This window comes from Ovis canadensis, chromosome 23 (genome assembly GCF_042477335.2).
Source record: "Ovis canadensis isolate MfBH-ARS-UI-01 breed Bighorn chromosome 23, ARS-UI_OviCan_v2, whole genome shotgun sequence".
NCBI lineage: Eukaryota > Metazoa > Chordata > Mammalia > Artiodactyla > Bovidae > Ovis > Ovis canadensis.
The window spans coordinates 70,011,463-70,015,989 of record NC_091267.1 but is presented as its reverse complement, the minus strand read 5'-3'; positions in this window follow the sequence as shown (position 1 = coordinate 70,015,989).

Below are 4,527 nucleotides of genomic sequence, written 5' to 3'. Positions count from 1 at the left end.
TGGTGTTTGCCCAAACTCATGTCCATTGAGTCAGTGATGCCATCCAACCATCTCAGCCTTTGCCGTCCCCTTCTCCTCCTGCCCTCAATCTTTCCCACCATCAGAGTATTTTCCAATGAGTTGGCTCTTCACATTAGGGGGTTTACCAAAAGGGAAGAGACAGATAACTAATGCCTGGTAACACATTTTCCCTGTAACCTTCGGATGTCATTGGCTCCCTTGGCCCCTTTGTTTGCACACCTGTTAAAAAAGGCAGGATTATCTGACAGTCCTAGGCAAGATATCTGTTTTGTTTCAGTTAGGGAATATATGTGTGTATTTTAAATATGTATCTGTTTATTTGGCTGCACCAGGTCTTAGTTGCAGGACAAAGGATCTTTGATCTTCATCGCAAGATGTGGGATCATTTGTTCAGTTCAGTTCAGTTCAGTTCAGTCGCTCAGTCATGTCTGACTCTTTGCGACCCCATGAATCGCAGCACACCAGGCCTCCCTGTCCATCACCAACTCCTAGAATTCACCCAGACTCACATCCATCCAGTCATTGATGCCATCCAGCCATCTCATCCTCTGTCGTCCCCTTCTCCTCCTGCCCCCAATCCCTCCCAGCATCAGAGTCTTTTCCAATGAGTCAACTCTTCGCATGAGGTGGCCTAAGTACTGGAGTTTCAGCTTTAGCATCATTCCTTCCAAAGAAATCCCAGGGCTGATCTCCTTCAGAATGGACTGGTTGGATCTGCTTGCAGTCCAAGGGACTCTCAAGAGTCTTCTCCAACACCACAGTTCAAAAGCATTAATTCTTCGGCGCTCAGCCTTCTTCATAGTCCAACTCTCACATCCATACATGACCACAGGAAAAACCATAGCCTTGACTAGACAGACTTCAGTCAGCAAAGTAATGTCTCTGCTTTTGAATACTATCTAGGTTGGTCATAAATTTTCTTCCAAGGAGTAAGCGTCTTTTAATTTCATGGCTGCAGTCACCATCTGCAGTGATTTTGGAACCCCAGAAAATAAAGTCTGACACTGTTTCCCCATCTATTTCCCATGAAGTGATGGGACCGGATGCCGTGATCTTTGTTTTCTGAATGTTGAGCTTTAAGTCAACTTTTTCACTCTCCTCCTTCACTTTCATCAAGAGGCTTTTGAGTTCCTCTTCACTTTCTGTCATAAGGGTGCTGTCATCTGCATATCTGAAGTGATTGATATTTCTCCCAGCAATCTTGATTCCAGCTTGTGTTTCTTCCAGGCCAGCGTTTCTCATGATGTACTCTGCATAGAAGTTAAATAAGCAGGGTGACAGTATACAGCCTTGATGTACTCCTTTTCCTATTTGGAACCAGTCTGTTGTTCCATGTCCAGTTCTAACTGTTGCTTCCTGACCTGCATACAGATTTCTCCAGAGGCAGGTCAGGTGGTCTGGTATTCCCATCTCTTTCAGAATTTTCCACAGTTTATTGCGATCCACACAGTCAAAGGCTTTGGCATAGTCAATAAAGCAGAAATAGATGTTTTTGTGGAACTCTCTTGCTTTTTCCATGATCCAGCGGATGTTGGCAATTTGATCTTTGGTTCCTCTGCCTTTTCTAAAACCAGCTTGAACATCTGGAAGTTCACGGTTCACGTATTGCTGAAGCCTGGCTTGCAGAATTTTGAGCATTACTTTACCAGCATGTGAGATGAGTACAATTGTGCAGTAGTTTGAGCATTCTTTGGCATTGCCTTTCTTTGGAATTGGAATGAACACTGACCTTTTCCAGTCCTGTGGCCACTGCTGAGTTTTCCCAATTTGCTGGCATATTGAGCGCAGCACGTTCACAGCATCATCTTTCAGGATTTGAAATGGCTCAACTGGAATGCCATCACCTCCACTAGCTTTGTTCCTAATGATGCTTTCTAAGGCCCACTTGACTTCACATTCCAGGATGTCTGGCTCTAGATGAGTGATCACACCATCATGATTATCTGGGTCGTGAAGATCTTTTTTGTACAGTTCTTCTGTGGATCATTTGTTGGGGCGTGTGAATTCTTAGTTGCAGCATGGGGGATCCCTTTCCCTGAGCAGGGATTGAACCAGGGCACCCCTGCATGGGGAACATGGAGTCTTAGCCATGAGACCACCAGGGAAGTCCCTAGGCAAGACATCTGTGGGTGAGGAGTGAGGGTCGTGGCACCTGGTTCTTTTTGGGAACCAGGCCAGCTTCAGGGTGCTCACTCCCAATCCTGGCCGACTTCCTCCTAAGAGAAGCTTCTCTGCTGGTATTGAGCTTTTCTTTCCACAGTTAATGAAAAGGCAGAAAAGACACAGTTACCAGCAGTTAAGGGGCCAAGAGAGCATTTCCAAAGCCAGTGCACAAATGTCTCTAGTCATTACGATCCCCTTCTCCCTCCTGATAGAGCTGGTTCTAGTTCTTGAGCTAATTGGAATTCCATGTCCACGCCTTGCCCCCTCTGCTTCTGATGGGAGCCCAGAGGGCCCGATAGATGGATGTGTGAATACATGAATAATTTTTTCCATGCACTAGGTCATTCCATCCTTAGAACCACTGGTGAGATAGGACTGTCAGGTATTCCTCCCTTTTTTAACAGATGTGCAACCCGAGGTGCCAGGGGACCCAATGACCTTCCTGGGTTGCATGGAAAATGAGTTTCAGGGCATTAGAATCTCACACTGCTCTTTCCATCCTGCAAGGAAAGATGCAAAGGAAAGTTGGTGATTAATCCACAGACTGTGTCTCTATTGTGTAACTTTTTAGCTGAGTCATTTATTAATAAGTAATCAGCCTGCTCTCTTAGCTTCGTGTGGCTCCCTCTCCTCCCCCTTCAGTCCTTTCCACACCTTCCCTGTGCCCTCAGGACTTCACAGCTCAACAGAAGCGCTGTTTCTTCCACGGGACCTTTCTGGGATGCACCTGTGGAAGCTGACCTCCTCCCACCCTTCGCGCGCCTCCCTGATGCTGGTCTTACTTCCCTGTTCTGCTTTATCTCCTCGACTATAATGTCAGCTCCATATCTGGGTCCTCCTTGCAGCACTCAACCTTGCCTGTCTAAACACTTCCACCATCCCTGGGAAAAGTCTAGTTAGAGGAAGTTTTTGCATCCATTATTTTGGAGCAAAGAGAAGGTTTACCCCAGGGGTTACTCTTCTTCCTAGTGATAAATGGAGGCAACCAGGAATCAGGTCACACAGAGAAATGCACCAAGTGAGATCCACCTTCCGTCTTATTATTTCTGAATGCTGTGTTGTTACTTCTTTAGCTCTCTCCTCCCTCTCTCTTGTTCCTTGAGGCACAGAGTAACTATATAGCAATGGGATTGATTTTTTTTCATTCATTTAAATGAAAAGACTTTCCTTTAAAGTACTTTCTTATTCCAACGACATCCCCATTGTTCAAAATGTATTGATATATCTCTCTTGACATTTCTTTCATTGCTCAAATATCTTTTGGGTGATTCTCAATGGCGGCAATTTTTCAACCCTGAAAGTGGATTTGGCCATGGCTATTTAGCCAGATAATAATAACAATTGAATGCATGGAACATTTTACAAGTTCAGAGACATAGGATATCCTCAATGTTGACAGAGTCAGATTTGAGACTCACAACTGAATAAGGTGGTAAGTATTGTTTGTGTGGAAACTTTGACATGATAACAAAAAAAAGGGACAGGTTTTCTCTAGTGGTTCAGATGGCCCCTAAAGCAAGGTCAAAGGTCAAGTTCTGGACCAGTTTTGAGCAACAGTAGTCTCACTGGACTGCTAACATGATGGTTGGGTGGAACAGATGTGGATGCATTCATTCCTCTGTGCTAGTTATTAACAATCATAGCCAGCTCTGCTAGAGGCGTTCAACAGTCACTCAAAGTGCCTATAAAGTGCTCGTTGTTGCTGTTCCGTCGCTAAGTCCTCTCTGATTCTTTAGTGACCCCGTGGACTATCGCCTGCTAGGCTCCTCTGTCCATGGGATTTCTCCAGGCAAGAATACTGGAGAGGGGTTGTCATTCTCTTCTCCAGGGGATCTTCCCAACCCAGGAACTGAACCCAGGTCTCCCGCGTTCTTTACTGTCTGAGCCACCAGCCATCACAACATTGTTAATTGGCTATACTCCAATATAAAATATAAGGTTTAATAAAAAACCAGCGGGGGCGGGGGGAAAGAAACAAGGACACAAACCACAGAAGCTACTCAGGTCAAAAAAGACACGTGCACTGTGGCGACCTGTCCAGCCATCAGTTTGTAACGTCTGATGACATGACATTTGAAGTCTCTTCTAGCTCTGGAATTTGGCAGGTGAGTGGAGGTGGCTTGTTTCTGCTGTGAAGTGACACGTACAATAAGAATAAACCTGGGTGCCTTCGGTCTGAGGCAACACTGGTGAAGCCTGGACCTGATCACAGGAGACACGCGTTCTCCAGCTGATGGCTTTTTGTCTGACCTTGGCTGAGAGCCTGGAGTCTCCCTCCTCCCTTCACGGACAACATGGCTGCCCTCCCTCCTCCCTTCTTGGACAACACGGCTGCCCTCCCTC